At 42.4% G+C, this 19,094-nt stretch overlaps 1 pseudogene; it reads left to right on the top strand.

Moving 5' to 3' along the window:
- The first annotated feature begins 6,495 nt into the window (after window positions 1-6,495).
- LOC125960296 (40S ribosomal protein S7-like) lies at window positions 6,496-17,408 on the top strand (annotated as a pseudogene).
- The last annotated feature ends 1,686 nt before the right edge of the window (window positions 17,409-19,094 follow it).

Below are 19,094 nucleotides of genomic sequence, written 5' to 3'. Positions count from 1 at the left end.
AATGGGCCACACAGCAGGTCAGTAGTGGGTGAGTGAGCGAAGCTTCATCTGCTGCTCCCCATCGCTTGCGTTACCTCCTGAACCATCCCTCCCCAACCCCCCCGTCTGTGGAAAAATTGTCTTCCACGAAACTGGTACCTGGTGCCAAAAAGGTTAGGGACTGCTGCTTTAAAGGACAGAGGCAGATATGAAAAGACTGAAAGAAAATGAATCAAAGCTCTAAAAAGGTCTCATGCAAAAGTGCAGAGCCGTGCAGTCCCTTCAAGCTAGGAGGTACCTCGTGCAGGGGGCAGCAGAGTCTGTGGGCTACCACAGGGACTAGTTAGAATATATCTGTAGGAGGAGGAGCCACCTTTACAGTTGAGTCATGCGGTTGGCAAGAGAGGGCTTGTCTTCAGGGAGGAACTGTGACTGGCTTGGGAAGGAGAGGCAGGGCCTGCTACTGTGTGACTCTCTTGTACAGGAAGACTCCTGCCCAGGTGACCACCCACTGACACCTCACCCCAACAGTTTATCCCACACCGCCCATGTAATCTGTGGAGTCAGGGACTAAGCATTCATCGACAGGCTAAAGGGAATCTCAGAACAAAGATGAGTGCGCAACCAGGAGTCATCAAGCTTTAGGGGAAACCAGCAGCATGAAAAAGCCTCCCTAAACCCAACAAGCAGAAACACAATAGCTAAAGGGAAGATTTAAGAAGACAATTTAAAGAAATAAAGTTAATATTTTTCACAGAAGACCACTTAGCCTTAAAAAAAGAACAACACATTATTTGAAAGAGCCACTTATGGATCTTAGAGAGGAACAACATAGTTATCAATATTAAAACCTGAGGGGTGGGTGGAGGCCAAGATAGCAGAATAGGAAGACCCTGAACTCACCTCCTACCACAGGCACACCAAAATTACAACTACTTACAGAGAAACTATCTATGAGAATGACCTAAAGACTAGCAGAAAAAATTTTCCACAACTAAAGACATAAAAGGGAAACCACAACAAAATGGGCAGGGGGCTAGAAATGCAGTGTAGTCAGAACCCAAATCCCTGGGAAGGTGACTCACAAATGGAAGAAATATCACAACTGTAGAGGTCCTCCCCAAGGATCAAGGAGTCTCAGCCCTACATTAGGCTCTGCAGACCAGGGACCCTGCACTGGGAAGATGAGCCCCCAGAACGTCTGGCTTTGAAAATCAGTGGGGCTTATTTTGGGGAGAGCCAGAGGTCTATAGGAAACAGAAACTTCACTCTTAAAAGGGTGAATGCAAAATCTCAAACATTCCAAGTCCAGGTACAGAAGCAGTAGTTTGAAAAGAGCCTGGTTCAGACCCACTTGCTGATTTTGTAGAGCCTCTTGGAGGGGCAGGATGCAACTAGGGATCTTCTTGTGGATGGAGATGCTGGCAGCAGCCAATTTGGGGAGCTAATTCTACCACAATAATACCTGCATTGGTAAGTGTCATTTTGGAATCCTTTCTCTAGCCTGTTAGCACCAGGAACCCAGCCCCCTCGGACCATGTAGATAGGCACAGTTAGAATTTCAACAAAGAGTTAGAAAATATAAAGAAGAAACAAACAGCTGAAGAATACAGTAACTGAAATGAAAAATACACTAGAGGTATCAACAGTAGATTAATGATACAGAGGAATGGATCAGAAAACTGGAAACAGATTAGTGAAAATAATCCTTGTGAGACTAAAAAAAAAAAAAAAGAATTTTTAAAAAACAAAGATACTTTTAAGAGACCTCTGGGACAACATTAAGCATACCAACATTCACGTTATAGGGATCCTGGAAGGAGAAGAAAGAGAAAAGGGCAGAGAACTTATTTGAAGAAATACTAGCTGAAAATTCCCCTATCTTGTGAAAGGAAACAGACAGCCAGGTCCAAGAAGTACAGAGAATCCCAAACAAGATGAACCCTAAAATGTTCACACCAAGACACATTATAATTAAAATGGCAAAAATTAAATATAAGGAGAGAATCTCAACAGCAGCAAGAGAAAGCTACTAGTTACATACAAGGGAACTCCCTTAAGACTATCAACTGACTTCTCAGCAGAAACTCTGCAGGACGGAAGGGAGTAGTAGCACAGTATATTCAATGTGATGAAAGAAAGAAAAAAAAAAATCTTATCACCAAGAATACTGTACCCAGCAAGGCTATCCTTCAGATTTGAAAGAGAGAAAAAGAGTTTTACAGGTAAGCAAAAGCAAAAAGAATTCAGCACCACTAAACCGGCTTTACAAGAAATGTAAAAGGAACTTCTCAAAGTGGAAAAGAAAAGGCCACAACTAGAAATATGAAAATTACGAAAGAAAAATCTCATTGGTAAAGGTAAACATATAGTAAAAGTAGTAGATCAACCACGTACAGAGCTAGTAGGAAGGTTAAAAGACAAAAGTAGTAAAACCATCTATATCCACAATAGGTAGTTAAGGGATACACAAAACGTGTCCTCTGAGATCAGGAGCAAGACAAGGATGCCCACTCTCGCCACTTTTATTCAACAGAGTATTGGAAGTCCTAGCCATGGCAATCAGATAAGGAAAATAAAGGAATCCAAATTGGAAAGAAACCTAGACAGTAGTCACTCAAACAAATTAGAGAATTCTTTTTTTTAAATAAATTTACTTATTTATTTTTGGCTGAGTTGGGTCTTTGTTGCTGCGTGTGGGCTTTCTCTAGGTGCGGCAAGTGGGGGCTACTCTTCGTTGCGGTGTGCAGGCTTCTCATTGTGGTTGCTTCTCTCATTGCGGAGCATGGGCTCTAGAGTGCAGGCTCAGTAGTTGTCGCACACAGGCTTAGTTGCTCCGTGGCATGTTGGATCTTTCCGGACCAGGGCTCGAACCCGTGTCCCCTGCATTAGCAGGTGGATTCTTAACCACTGTGCCACCAAGGAAGTCACAAACTTCTAATCCTGTGAGCTGACAGAGGGAGACAGCAGGTTGTGCACTGGAGCTGGAGTCAGGCATGAAAGGAGAGCAAAGGATGCCCCTTTTCTAGCCTGTGGGTGAGGTCTGAAGGGAAGTGATATGCTTCCCAGGTAGGTGGTCAGGCCCAGGCCAAACAGAATAACCCTTTGACCGATAGATCGTGGTGTTCTTGTTCTAGACTGGCCAACCAGGTCCAAGGAACCAGGTGACAGCTAGGGAAGGTGTGCCCCATGTTACAGTTGAGGACCCTGAGACTCAGAGTTCAACTGTGATGTGTCTGTTAACCAAGAGTGGCAGAGACGGGACACCTGTCTGGTCTCTGGCTGCAGCCAGTGGTCTGCCCAGTGCTCACAAACCTCTGAGGAAGGTGCCATTGTTGATAAAGGATCAGGACCCCTTCCTGGCTACACCAGGGCTCAGGTGGGTCGGGAATGTTTCCTGAATGTCCCTTCTTTTTCCTTGCAGCCCCACCCCCTAGTGGAAGCGCCCCCCTCTGACAAAGAGTTGCAAGCAATAAAGATCCAGGCCTGGTGGCGGGGCACCCTGGTGCGCCGGACACTGCTGCACGCGGCCCTCAGAGCATGTACTGGTGGAAACAGAAGCTGGCAGAGCTGCTGGAGAAGAAGCGGCGGGCTGTGCTGGATCATTATGCTCAGCAAAAATGGGCAGTGGTCAGGCTACAGTCTTGTGTCCGCATGTAGCGCATCCGCCTTCGTTATTGCCGTTTGCTCCATGCTGCCCACATTATCCAGGTCTGTTGGCGCTGGCATAATTGCCATACCCGTGGCTTTTTCAGGGGCAGCTATGAACTCACAGCAAGCCAACTAGGACTTGAGCTTGAGATCTTTCTAGGGTCACAGGTCTGTTGGATTACAGACTGCATCCCCTTCCCAATAAAGAATTGATCGGGTGTGGTCCAACACTGTGTCACAAGATCTCAGACAATCTTCAGTAGGTCACTGTCTCAGTGAAGGGTCAAGGTAAATGATGGCAGATATTGTGCATCTCACAGGTCAGCTCTGAGGTTGTCTGGGGTCGCATATAAAGGAGGATTCTAAGAGCCAGGTGCTGGATGACTGGGGTCTGTGGTTGATTAGTAATGTCTGCCATGGGTAGGAGACATGAAGTTGCCCAGCTTCCAAGTCAGCCAGCTCCAGGGAAACTCCTTCATAGTGTGGTGTATGGTTGTGTTTTCATTTTGCTCATGGTTTCCTTTGCTGTGCAAAAGCTTGTAAGTTTGATTAGGTCCCATTTGTTTATTTTTGCTTTTATTTTTATTGCCTGGGGAAACTGACTTAAAACACTGGTACAGAGAATGTTTTACCTATGTTCCATTCTAGGAGTTTTATGGTGTCGCATCTTATATTTAAGTCTTTAAGCCATTTGGAGTTAATTTTTGTGTATGGTGTGAGGGTGTGTTCTAACTTCATTGATTTATGTTGTAGTTTATTTTATGACAGGGCCGAAAGTAAGCTTATCACATGAGATGAATTGTGTCGAAGTACAGTAGTAGAGAGCTGTCGTTTGCTCAGGCAAACAGCGCCGTCTGTCTTGTTGTGGTAGTTTTTATTAAAGTATTATTTAGGTTTACATTTTAAGATTTGTTTTTTTAACATTTTAGAAATGTCAAAGCAGTAACCTATGTTTTTATTAATTATACAAGTAATAATTGGCTTTTTTGAAAACATGTCGTGTTTTGTCCTTGAGTGCAAAAGCAGTATAAAGTTTTCACCATTATTTTGATTATACTGAAGTAGCACAAGGACATTTCCTTGTGTTTTTATTATTTTGATTATACTGAAGACATTTTATGGATTAGTGTCCAAAGCACTTAATGTTTTTTTGTAGGCCCCCGGTTTGTTGGGGGGTGCTCAAAGCATTTAGGACTGTTTATAGCTCTGGCTTATTTGTTAGCCCCCAGTTTGTTGGTGGGGGGGGCTCATGGGTTACATTTTCTTTTTATGTCCTCAGTTATTTTATTACATTTCCCCCTTTTTGTTTTGTAATTTTTGTAGTATCAAGGAGAACATGGCAGCATTACTCCAGTGTTAAACTACATGGAATTATTTTGTAGTTTGTGTAGTATTAAGGAAAACACAGTAGTTTGTTGTAATGTTGTGTGGCGGGTAGTTTTTATTTGTCGTTGGACTATAATTAAATATATGATTATTATTATAATGAGTATTAGTAATTTTGTAGTAGAACCAAATAAAACATGTAATTTAGACATGGGATTTAGATTATTAAGTTTTTGAATAATTTTAGTTCATACTTTTTGTGAATTAAGTCGTAATTTTTTTTGAAAAGTTTGTTGAATTTTTTCTTGTAAATTTACAATTTTTTTTGTTAAATTTTTGTGATGTAATAAATGTTTTTTTATTTTTGTCCAGGGGAATGTAGACTGATTATATGGAACCGAAGTGACACATAAGGCACTTTGATTCTAGTTATAACGTAGCTTTATTTGTCTTTGTAAATTTACAAGTTGACCCCCCAACATAACCATAGCTTGGTGTAAGTCTGTTATTTTTGAATGTATTTTTGAATCAATTTGTCGTTGAGAAGACCAAAGTATTTTAGAATTTTTATTTCAATCAGTTATATAATTAATGGTCTGAATAGATTGTTTTAAAGCAACTCCAGCTACTGTAGCAGTAGCTGTTATGGCTATAATACCCATGACAGCTGTAATCAACATTTTTATAAATCTTTTACCTTTTTTTAATGTATCAGCTAAATACTGTAAAACAGCCATAGGAAGAGATTTTTATCATTCCCTTCTAAGATTGACAGGAAGCCAAAGACCTGTCCGAGCTCGTAAGATATACAAACTTTTAGTAGATTTGTTAAAAGATATACTAGAGTTAATGTAGGTATACAGAGAGTAATTTTTACATATTATAATATCTTGAGTCTCATTTTATATAGTTGGTTCTTTTAACAATATATAAGGTAATTTTACATAACTATGAGTATATCGAGTAACATTTTTATGAAAAGTCAAACTATAATTTTTAGATTTGTTATCCATATGTTTTACCCAAGTATTAATCTTTTTTAAAGCTGTCATAAGCTTTTATAGATTTTTTTGGATAGGATATCCATTTAAATGAGGACCAGGAGGAGAAAACCCTCCTGCGTCATACTATGGTATCATTAATAGTATTGTTATAAATAGTGTTATCATCTCTATGTCAGTGTAAATTTTTTAGACCCCTTTTTTTTTGGGCGGAGCCAAAAGGGCTTTAATCAATGACGGTTTTCTAAGAAGTATTAACAAGAACCCGAGCCATTTCTCCTTGGCATCGAGTCCAATGGACCCAATCCGATAATCGATCTACAACAGGCATCTGGCATGGAGGCAAGTAAGGTGTGGAAACATTTTTATTAAGAGTGGAATTAGAACTTTTAAAACTAAGCATTTAAAAGATATAACCCATGATATCTGCTTTTATTTTTGACAACATTTAACCATGCTTGATAATTTATTTTAAGGTAATGATCTCCCTTTTCCATATAAATAGGAGATTTATTAACACCCACCATGTAATTTATTATTATTATTATTATTGGCTTTAAAGGGCCTCTATCATTAAAAGGACCAGGCAACCATCCACACTCATTTACATATACAAGAATTGGGGCATCCCATCAGGTACCCCCCATATTAAGAGGAGGGTTAGGAATATAAGTCCAATAAGTATGGTTAGTACAATTTATCTCATTGGCTGATATGTTTATTACCTGTGCAGACAGCATTGTCAACATGGCTACAAAAAGATTGGTGTTAGTGAGAGGTTTACCCTGTGAAATGACAAGATTTTTGGCAGTGTCTGTAAACTTTTTTACTTGCCCCCAGGTCAATGGAGGTTTCTTCTTCTTTTCACCAAGTAACAGTCTTGGTAAGCGCCTCCCAATCTTGAGGAATTAATATGTGTTTGGAAGCATAGACAAAAGACCTTGAACGTAATTAGAATGTATCCCATATGTATTAATGGCTCTTTTTAGTATTTAAAAAATTTTTACATCATGAGGGTTATACTCAACGTTTATATATTCATTTGGAAATTGATTATTAGTAGGCATAGCTTGTCTAACAATAGGGAAAGCAAAAAATGGTTCAGAATATTGTTTTTTTTAATTTATCTATTCTTTTAACAATATTTTATTAGATTCAGGTTTTAGAGGAAAGCGAAACTGACGAGAGGTTCCAACAGTATAAGCTGTTAATTCTAAAGGAGGAGCCGGAGGAATAGTAGGACATGGCTCCTGATATAAAGGAGTGGTAGCATTGTTTTTATTTTTTTTTAATTTAACCATCAAATTTTTTAACTTTGAAAGTATATCAGAAATTTCATTTTGTTGAGAAAGTGGCATCTCATTTTGTTTGTTAGTCTGTTCTTAACCTTTATCATCATCAGAAAAAGCCCCTTTATCATTGGAATCCAAAAAATCCTCTCCTGTCTCAGACACAAGGGGAGGAGGAGGCGGAGGAAGGTCCTCTATAGGAGACTCATGAAACAGAGTACGAAAAGCAGCAGAATGATCGGGAGCAGAATTCGGACGCTGAGGGCGTGCCCCATTGTCACTTTTAGTTTTAGATTGTAATGGTTTTAGGGCAAGGGAAATTAATTTACAAAGAGACCAAATACGGACAGATATAGGGTTTCCATGTTGATGAGCTCTTTTTAAGGCTCGCATAACCTGTTTTTAAACTTTTAAATTCAACTGGTTATGACCAGTAGATTGAAACCAGTAACAATGTTTACGTACCAGCGCAAACAATTTATCAAAAGATTTTGGTTTTACTTTTACTCCTGAACTCCTTAATAACTGTTTTAGGAGTCTAATGTATTGAAATTTTATTGAATGGGAATTCCCTATTACAGTTACTCTACTGTTGTCGAAGGTTTCGCTTACTCTGAGCGGACCAGTTTTTCCTTCTGTCTCGCGATTATGCGATTACTTACCTTTAAGTCCCTGTTCGGGCGCCAAATGTTGTAGTTTATCTTATGACAGGGCCGAAAGTAAGCTCATCACACGAGATGAGTTGTGCCGAAGCACAGCAGTAGAGGCCTGTCGTTCGCTCAGGCAAAACAGCGCCGTCTGTCCTGCTGTGGTAGTTTTTATTAAAGTATTATTTAGGTTTACATTTTAAGACTTGTTTTTTTAACATTTTAGAAATGCCAAAGCAGCAACCTATGTTTTTATTAATTATACAAGCAATAATTGGCTTTCTTGAAAACATGCCGTGTTTTGTCCTTGAGCGCAAAAGCAGCACAAAGTTTCACCATTATTTTGATTATACTGAAGTAGCACAAGGACATTTCCTTGTGTTCTCACTATTTTGATTATACTGAAGACATTTTATGGATCAGTGTCCAAAGCACTCAGTGCTTTTTTGTAGGCCCCCGGTTTGTCGGGGGGTGCTCAAAGCATTTAGGACTGTTTATAGCTCTGGCTTATTTGTTAGCCCCCAGTTTGTTGGGGGGGGCTCATGGGTTACGTTTTTTTAATGTCCTCAGTTATTTTATTACAGATTTACATGGGGCTGCCCAACTTTTCCAGCACCACTTGCTGAAGAGACTGTCTTTTCCTCATTATATATTCTTGCCTCCTTTGTTGAAATTTAATTGACTGTAGGTGTACAGGTTTCTTTCTGGGCTCTCTATTATGTTCCTATGATCCATATGTCTGTTTTTGTTCCTATACCATGGGTTTTTCGGGGGTTTTTTTAAGATTTTTTTTCCCATATGTGAACCATTTTTAAAGTCTTTATTGAATTTGTTACAGTATTGCTTCTGTTTTATGTTTTGGTTTTTGGCTGCGAGGCACGTGGGATCTTTGCTCCCCCACCAGGGATCAAACCCACACTCTCGGCATTGGAAGCCAAGTCTTAACCACTGGACTGCCAAGGAAGTCCCCACGTTGTTTTGATTATTGTAGTTTTGTAGTATTGTTTGAAGTGTAGCAGGGTTATGCTTCCTGCTTTGTTCTTTTTCCTCAGGATTGCTTTGGCAATCCTGGGTCTTTTATAGTTCCATATAAATTTTAGGATTATTTGCTCTAGTTCTGTGAAAAATGTCATGGGTAATTTGATAGGGATTGAGTTAAATCTGTAGATTGTTTTGGGTAGCATGGCCATTTTAACAATGTTAATTCTTCCAATCCAAGAGCATTCTCATTCAATTTAGACCAATTCCAAAATGCCCCCACCCACCTGGGGACTACATAAGCCCACACAGTCTGGCCTTGCCCATCTCACTCTCTCAATGACCTCCCTGGTGGCTCTGCTAATATCAAAAAAACCCCAGCACCCTCCCATCGCAGTGCTTTGCTCTTGCTGCCACCTTTCCTTGGATTGTCTTCTTGCAGGTGGAGCCCTCACTCCATTCAGGTTTGTCTCTGCTCCATGTTCCTTCCAGGGAGGCCTCCTTTGATTTGACCACCTTATTGAAATAGCTTTCCCTCCCACTACTGTATACTCTAGCTCCTGACTCTGCTTTCCTATTTCAGTCCTCATCCCTACCAAGGTTATCTTACCTCTCTGTTTTCTGTTTCCCCTACCACGAGAGGTGAGCTCCAAAAGAGCAGGGACTCTAGGTTCAGTGCTGTGTTCCCAGGATCTAGAACAGTTGGTTCTCTCTCCCTCTCTCTTTCAGTATGTTATTGGCTATATATTTTAACTTTCTGTATATTATGACATTTTGACATCATTTTTGAACATTCCTTTCTGGCTTGGGTAGACTACCCCTCCCAGGGCTGGCCAATGCTTTGAGATGGCAAAGGACTCAGCCTGGAGCATGCCTATGATTTGCAAACCAACCAATCCAGAGCCTTACCTCCTCTCTCGGGCCTGTGCACCCCAGAGGGCAATATTCCAATGCCTTAATCATTGCAAGTCCGGATTCCAGATCCAAGGTCCAGGTACCAGGCATCTGGGGACCACCCCTATAACGTAGAGCCCACCCGAATTACTCAAACAAGCCAATCCTGAACTGATTACCCTGCCCGACCTTGCCTTTCCTGCTTCAAGAAAGACCATGGCAAAAGTTCTTTTCTCACCCCTGTCTTCTGCCGCTTGCCCAGTACCTGATGCCTGTCCTCTGACCCTGTGTGACATGAGGTGGTGACCTCTTCTCTAGGATCTGTAAGTACAGTAAACCTTGTTTCCTATGCCTCTCCTATTCTCATGTGGCCTCACCTGACTGACCATCACATCGCACAAATAAGTGAAATCCACATAACCATTTTTATATTAACCACATAATATTCAGTGGCATTTAGTACATTCAAAGTGTTAAGCAACCACTATTATATATATCAATTTCTAAAATATCTTTATTGTCCTAAAAGAAAACCCCATACCCAAAAAGTAATCACTCCCCAGTACCTGCTCCTCCAGCCACTGGCAGCCACCAATCTGCATTCTGTCTCCATAGATTTACCTAGTGTGGAATAATGCAATATTTTGTGTCTGGTTTCTTTCACTTAACATGATGTTTTCAAGGTTCATCCACGTTGTAACCATGTGTCAGTACTTCATTACTTTTTATAGTAGAGTATATGTCCATTGTATGCATACGCTACATTTTGTTTATCCACTCTTGATAGGTATGTGGACTGTCTGCACCTTTTGGCTGTTGTGAATAATGCCACTATAAATACTTAGTAGCTACCCCATTTTACAGCCCATTAGCAATATACAAGTGTTCCAATATTTCTATATCCTTGCCAACTCTTGTTATTTTCCTTTTAAAGAAAATTCTAGCCATCCTAGTGAGTGTGAAGTGGTGTCTCATTGTGTTTTCTTTTGCATTTCTCTTATGATGAGTGATGTTGGGCATCTCAATGTGCTTGTTGGTCATTTGTGTATCTTCTCTAGGAGAAACATCTATTCAAGTTTTGAAAAAAATTTTTAATTGGGTTGTGGTTGTCTTTTTGTTGTTTCAGTAAATATTTAGGTAATGAATGAATACACAGTTCTATCCACGCCCTGGATTTGTGGCTTTACCATGACTCAAATCTTTCTCCCTAGAAACAACTGTCCCACCATCCCTGAATGAATGGTTCTCTCATCAACCACCCCAAATCCCTCATACCCAAAAGACATGTCTTTCTCAGACTCTTTGAATTTTTATTTCTCTCTGGCAGTGTGTGTGTGTGTGTGTGTGTGTGTGTCTGTGTCTGTGTGTGTGTGCTGGGTGGTGGAAGGAGGAGCTGTTATTGTGTCTCCATTCATCTGGGCATACTGTTCTCTAGCTTTGTTGGTCTTCATTGCTGTCTCTGTGTCTCCCTCTCTGTCTATCCTTCATAATCTTGTCTTTCACTCTAATTATAATTATCTCTTTATGTTCCCCAGTATCTTTCTCCTTCAGTCTCTGCCTTCCTCTGTCAACTCTTATAATGTCATGTCTCCTTGTAGCTGTTTCTCTGACACACAGGATTTTCTGATCTGTAAATTGCTGGCAGAGATCATTTTCTTTAACCTGCCCATCCTCAGACACAGCTCTGCTCTTCTGAGCCCTGATTACCCCTCATCCCTAGAAGCTCCACAAGGATGGGTGGAGAATTCCCATGCAGGGCACCCACATGATTGCTCCTGGGTGATGGAGGCACCAGCCTAGGATGTACAACTACTTAGAAGAATGTTGGAATAATTTATGTATATGGCCACAGTGATTGGTTCAGGGATATGCATATGATGCAAGCCAGGCCACTGGGACTTAGTTCTGGTGCCGTGGTAGAACTACTAGGATTGATGGCTGTAAGAATTACGAAACCAGAGCTGCTGGGGTACACCACATGGAAATAGCTTGCTGAGAATGGAGCCAACACAGAGGAAAGTAGAACCAAAAGATGGAAAGAGAGGGACTAAGTCCTAAGGATTCCTTTGGGCCTCTGGACCCAGCCATGCCTGAGGCTACCACCCACTATACTACGGGAATTCTTACTTTTGTGAGCCAATAAACCTCCATTTTCACTGAAGTTGGGTTGCCAATAAGACAGGTAGCAAAGGAGTAGGAGATCTCAGCAAATTAAGAAACACTTGAAGGAGATTGAATTTTATGTAAGTTGCTTTTCAGGAAGGGGTTTTCAAAAATTGTTTTTTGAGTTAGAAACTTGGCAGAAGGTATGCCTAGGAAATTCTTACAATAAACATGGGATTATCTCTCACTTAATGCACCCAGAAGACCAGAACATTCTTGTAATGCTGTGTAGTGTGGTAAAAAAGAGAAGTGCTGTGGAGTAATGAATAAATCAGCTAATCATCTATAATTAGAATGGCCTGAGTGTGAATCTAATCATGGATTGGTCACCTGTGAGCCAATGTGGCATTTTGTCATTTGCCTAGTTCAACAAGTCAGCAGGAGGAAACCATGGGCAATCATCAGCCATTCATGAAACAACTGCATGAGGAGAATAGATGAACTAGTCAGGTCCTTCCCTTGCTCTCTACTCCACATATGCAAAGCATGTCTGTGGTAGCCTTCACTCCAAGATAACCTCTTAGCTCTGCCCCTGAAGAAAGTGGTCAGTCTGCTCATAAAGAGATCCTATCATGGGTATTGAACGTAAGAGGGAAATAGGGCAATGTTTTTCGAACTTTATCAACAGTCCCAGTGATGTGGAGGGTCTCATTAAAGCAGATTGCTGGGCCCCACTCACCATTTCTTTTTTTTTTTTTTTTTTTAATTTATTTATTTTTGGCTGCATTGTGTCTTCGTTGCTGCGCGTGGGCTTTCTCTAGTTGCGGCGAGCGGGGACTACTCTTCATTGCGGTGCATGGGCTTCTCACTGCGGTGGCTTCTCTTGTTGTGGAGCATGGGCTCTAGGCGTACGGGCTTCAGTAGTTGTGGCACGCGGGCTCTAGAGCGCAGGCTCAGTAGTGTGGCGCACAGGCTTAGTTGCTCCGTGGCATGTGGGATCTTCCCGGACCAGGGCTCGAACCTGTATCCCCCACATTGGGAGGCGGATTCTCAACCACTGCGCCACCAGGGAAGCCCCCACTCACCATTTCTGATTCAGTGTATCATGTTCCCAAGAATGAGTATTTCTAACAACTTTCCAAGTGATACTGTGGCAGCTCTTCTAGGGAATACCACTACGTTAGAAAAATCTACAATTCTTCCCCTTCTGAGTGGGAAACGGTCAGTTTTGCCTCCTATGAGTCTTTCTCCTGTGTGTCGCCTTTACTACTCATACAAAACACTTAATTTTTGACACTTTTGGAAAACCCTATTTCAGTCCTTTCCCTTCTCAAGAAAAGGGGGTGTAAAGCTGAAAATTCCACACTCTGATTATATATTGATCTTTTCAATGACCAGCCTTCATCGTTAGTCCATCCAGGAGCTCTCTCAGAATCACCTCATTAGAACAAAGGACACGCCTATCATCCAGGAAATTATAAGAATTTCAGAAGCTCTGTGTCATGATCCAGTTCAAAGACCAAATATTAGAACAAAAGATGCTCCTAGTGCTGTTATCACTTAAGAAAATACAAGGGTGCTTCCTGGGACTCTCTAGGCTTCCACCGTTTCTCTGTGGTTCTTCCGGTTTCTCTACTGGCGCCATTCCCATCTCTTCCCCTTTGCCTCTGGGATTTAACGAGCTCTCCTGAGACCTAGGCCTCCAAATGTGGGGGTGGGTGAGGAACAAATGTTAGTTAGCCTCATTGGCAAGGTCAAGGCCATGTTCAGTTCCAGTGTGAAGGTCATGAAGCCCAATTGTGAGAAGCTGGGAGTTCAAGTCTGGAATCTTCCAGGCCCTCGTGGAGCTGGAGATGAACTTGGACCTCAAGGCCCAGCTGCGAGAGCTGAACATCAAAATTGCCAAGGACATTGAAGTTAGTGGTGGTCGGAAAGCTATTATAACCTTTGTTCTCATTCCTCAATTGAAATCTTTCCAGAAACTCCAGGTCCAGCTATTGTGTGAGTTGGAGAAGAAGTTCAGCAGGAGACATGTTGTCTTTGTCACTCAGAGGAGAATTCTGCCTAAGCCAACTCGAACAAGCCATACAAAAAATAAGCAAGCATCCCAGGAGCTGCACTCTGACAGCCGTGCATGATGTGATCCTGGAGGACTTGGTTTTCCCAAGTGAGATTGTGGGCAAGAGAATCCGCAAGAAACTGGATGGCAGCTGGCTCATAAAGGTTCATTTGGATAAAGCACAGCAGAACAATGTGCAATACAAAGTTGAAACATTTTCTGGTGTCTATAAGAAGTTCATGGGTAAGTATATTAATTTTGAATTCCCATAGTTTCAGTTGTAAACAAAAATGACTAAATAAAATATTATTCACAATTTAAAAAAAAGAAAGAAATTACAAGGTTTTCAGGAGCTCTGTGCCAGGGTCTAGGGGCAAAGACCAATATATATTTTCTATTTCTTCCAAGTCTGTAATATCTTGATGTAAGAAATAATCAAAAGTGAGGGGGACATGTCAAAAGAATGCAGAAGCCAGGCTGAAGGGCTCCCAGTGGCCAAATCTGGGTCAATTTGAGCACCAAAATTATGATGATAGCAGATTATAACCTATAGAATTAAATAGGAACCCATCAGTTCACACCGATATAAATTAATAAATGAAAAATTTAATGAGAAGAGAAGTATCTTCCTTAGAAAGCAACTAATATATGTAGGAAGAATTAAGGTATTAGAAAGTCACTGCTCAATCACAATGGCCGAGGGATAGGAAGTAGAGTTCACCTCCCTCCACAGAAACATTGAAAATAGATCTACAAGCAGAATGATCACACAGAACAGCTACTGAATGCCGACAGAAGACCTCAGATGTCCGAAAAGACAAGAAAACCTCCACGTAACTGGGTAGGACAAAAGGAAAAAGAAAAAGAAGGAATCAGGACAGGGCTGCACCCTGGGGAGGGAGCTGTGAAGGAGGAAAGTTTCCTGCACCGTGGGAAGGTTTCTCGCAAGTGGAGAAATTAAGACAGAGGGGGAGTTTTGGAGCCTAAAAGGGGAAGCAGCAACTGGTTTGTGAAAGGCAAAATGGAGACTAACCTGCACAGAGGGTCAGCACCCCCACCCTGCACTCTCAAACCTGAGATACTCCTCTGTTAGTGAGGTTGAGGGTCAGGTACTAAAGCTCAGACTCCTAAGCTCAGGCCCAGAGAGAGGACCAGGGTTAGGTGCAGAAAGAGCCTGAAGAGGTTGGGCCACAGCAACTGAGGGTGTACTAGGAAGAAGCCTGGGCCCACCAGAGAGGCAAGGAACCATTATTGGGAGGCGCACGAGAAGAGGAGAGGGAACACCATAAGAACTTCTATCCCTGTGAGTGCTCCCAGGCAACAGGACACCACCTACAGGAGTTCTGGGGGCAGGTGCGAGAAGCCACCACCATCTTGGGCTCCAGAGGTGGGCACTGGCTGCCTCTTCCAGACCCACAGGCAGACACCAGGCCCCACCCCTACTGACCCAGGAGGGCGTGGACAGCTCCCAAAACTAGGAATTCTGCCAGCAGGTCACAGAACCCGCCCCTGCTGACCTGTAAGGGTGTGGACAGCTCCCGAAACTAGGAATTCTGCCAGCGGGCCACAGGACCTACCTTGCTGTCCCAGGAGGGCACGAATAGCTCTCACTACTAGGAAATTCACCAGTGGGTGTCAGGACCTGCTCTGCTGTCCCAGGAGGATGTGGATAACTACCCCCACTAGGAAATCTGCCCAGAGGAGGGGCTGAAACCACAGCTGATCCCCAGGGGCTGTGTGACTAAGGAAGAAGAGCTGAAATTTCTCCTTGCAGCTGCACAAACTGCGGAGTTACACCTCCACTGATGCCTTCCCTAATTCAGCGCCTGTGAAACATCCGAAAGGACAAGTGCTCTTGCAGCCGCAACGGGTCTGGCTTTAGCAGCTGTGGGCTCTTTGGGCATGTACTCATGGGGGTTGGGCCAGACCAGAGTTTGCGCTGCCTCCTTAGCTCCCACAGTGGGTACAGGTGTACAACTACTGCAGTCCTGGGACCTGACCTCAGTGGACCTGCGCCGGTGGCCGGGTGAAAACAACACGTGAGAGTCAACAGGGCTGATCGCCGGCATACCCACAGTTAAGGTGGGACTGAGAGCAGTGCCAACAATATACCTTGTGAGCCCTCACAATGGGCAGAAGGGGATACAACAGAGCATATTCACAGGTAAACAGCTTCAGAGGAGAAATACACAGTGGCTTCTCTCCCAGTGGGAGTGCTCCAATCCCACATATCTCACATTGCAGATCAGAATCACAGCTAAGAAATAGATCTTTGGGCCTCTACCCCAACAGCTAGGGAGCAGACCCCACCCCTGACAGGTCAGTGACAACCACAGAGCAAAGGGGAGGCCCTGATCAATTTCTAGGGCAGGCTCTGATCACTATAACACCAATCAAACCCCCTATCAAGGGAAAAATGGCACAAGCCTCTGGACCAACCTCACCCATCAAGGGGGCAGACACCAGAGGAAGTACAATTCTGCAGCCTGTGGAAGGGAGACCACAAACACAGTAAGTTTGACAAAATGAGATGACAAAGAAATATGTTGCAGACGAAGGAGCAAGATAAAAACCTACAAAAACAACTAAGTGAAGAGAAGATAAGCAATCTACATGAAAAAGAATTCAGAGTGATGATAGTCAAGATGATCCAAGATCTCAGAAAAAAAATGGAGGCGGATCGAGAAGATACAAGAAAATTTTAACAAAGACCTAGAAGAACTAAAGAACAAACAGAGATGAGCAATAACTGAAATGAAAAATACACTAGAAGGAATCAATAGCAGAATAACTGAAGCAAAAGAACGGGTAAATGACCTGGAGGCAGAATGGTTGAAATCCCTGCCGTGGAACAGGGTAAAGACAAAAGAGGGAATTCCCTGGCAGTTGAGTGGTTAGGATGCCACACTTTCATTGCTGAGGGCCTGGTTTGGGAACTAAGATCCCACAAGCTGTGCAGTGCAGCCAAAATTTTTTTTAAAAGCATAAAACATGAAAAGAAATGTCTCAGAGATCTCTGGGACAACATTAAATGCACCAACATTCAAATTATAGGGGTCCCAGAAGAAGAAGAAAAAGAGAAACGGCCTGAGAAAGTATTTGAAGAGATTATAGTCAAAAATTTCCCTAACATGGGAAAGGGAATAGTCATCAAAGTCCAGGAAATGCAGAGTCCCATACAGGATAAACCCAAGGAGGAATGCTCTGAGACACATATCAATAAAACTAACAAAAATTAAATACAGGGGCTTCCCTGGTGGCGCAGTGGTTGAGAGTCCGCCTGCCAATGCAGGGAATGCGGGTTCATGCCCCAGTCCGGGAGGATCCCACATGCCGCAGAGCGGCTGGGCCCGTGAGCCGTGGCCGCTGGGCCTGTGCGTCTGGAGCCTGTGCTCCGCAACAGGAGAGGCCACAGCAGTGAGAGGCCCGCGTACCGCAAAAAAAAAAAAAAAAAATTAAATACAAAGAAAAACTATTAAAAGCAACAAGGGAAAAGCAACAAATAATATACAAGGGAATCCCCATAAGGTTATCAGTTGATTTTTCAGCAGAAACTCTTCAAGCCAGAAGGGGGTGGCAGGACATATTTAAAACGATGAAAGGGAAAAACCTACAACCAAGAATACTCTACCCACAAGGCTCTCATTCATATTTGAAGGAGAAATCAAAAGCTTTCCAGACAAGCAAAAGTTAAAAGAATGCAGCACTACCAAACCAGCTTTACAACAAATGCTAAAGGAACTTCTCTAGACAAGAAACACAAGAGAAGAGAACAAAAGAGGAAGGGAAGAAAAAAGACCTACAAAAACAAACCCAAAACAATTAAGAAAATGGCACTAGGAACATACATATCGATAACTAACTTAAATGTAAATGGATTAAATGCTCCAACCAAAAGACATAGACCAGCTGAATGCATACAGAAACAAGAGCCATATATATGCTGTCTACAATAGACCCATTTCAGACCTAGGGCCACATACAGACTGAAAGTGAGGGTATGGAAAAAGGTATTCCATGCAAATGGAAATCAAAACAAAGTGAGAGTAGCAATACTCATATAAGACAAAATAGACTTTAAAGTAAAGACTCTTATGAGGGACAAAGAAGGACACTACACAATGATCAAGGATCAATCCAAGAAGATATAACAATTGTAAATATATATGCACCCAGCATAGGAGCACCTCAATATATAAGACAAATACTAACAGCCATAAAGGAGAAATCGACAGTAGCACAATAATAGTGGGGGACTTTAACACCCCACTTTCATCAATGGACATATCATCCAGACATAAAATTAATAGAGGGGGCTTCCCTGGTGGCGCAGTGGTTGAGAGTCCGCCTGCCGATGCAGGGGACACAGGTTCGTGCCCCGGTCTGGGAGGATCCCACATGCCGCGGAGCGGCTGGGCCCGTGAGCCATGGCCGCTGAGCCTGTGCGTCCGGAGCCTGTGCTCCACAATGGGAGAGGCCGCAACAGTGAGAGGCCCGCATACCACAAAAAAAAAAAAAAAAAAAAAAAATTAATAGAGGAACACAGGCCTTAAATGACACATTAGACCAGATAGACATTTTTTTAACAACTTTATTGGCGTATAAATGCTTTGCAATGGTGTGTTAGTTTCTGCTTTATAACATAGTGAATCAGCTATACATATACATATATCCCCATATCTCCTCACTCTTGTGTCTCCCTCTCACCCTCCCTATCCCACCCCTCTAGGTGGTCACAAAGCACTGAGTTAATCTCCCTGTGCTATGTGGCTGCTTCCCACTAGCTATCTGTTTTACATTTGGTAGTGTATATCTGTCCACGCCACTCTCTCACTTGGTCCCAGCTTACCCTTCCCCCTCCCCGTGTCCTCAAGCCCATTCTCTACATCTGCGTCTTTATTCCTGTCCTGCCCCTGGGTTCATCAGAACCATTTTTTTTTTTAGATTCCATATATATTAGCATATAGTATTTGTTTTTCTCTTTCTGACTTACTTCACTCTGTATGACCGACTCTAGGTCTATCCACCTCACTACAAATAACTCAATTTCATTTCTTTTTATGGCAGAGTAATATCCCATTGTATATATGTGCCACATCTTCTTTATCCATTCACCTGTTGATAGACACTTAGGCTGCTTCCATGTCCTGGCTATTGTAAATAGTGC

Source organism: Orcinus orca, chromosome 10, assembly GCF_937001465.1.
Source record: "Orcinus orca chromosome 10, mOrcOrc1.1, whole genome shotgun sequence".
NCBI classification, from domain to species: Eukaryota; Metazoa; Chordata; class Mammalia; order Artiodactyla; family Delphinidae; genus Orcinus; species Orcinus orca.
Note: the sequence above shows the minus strand (reverse complement) of the source record. Positions and strands in the feature narration are given on the sequence as shown.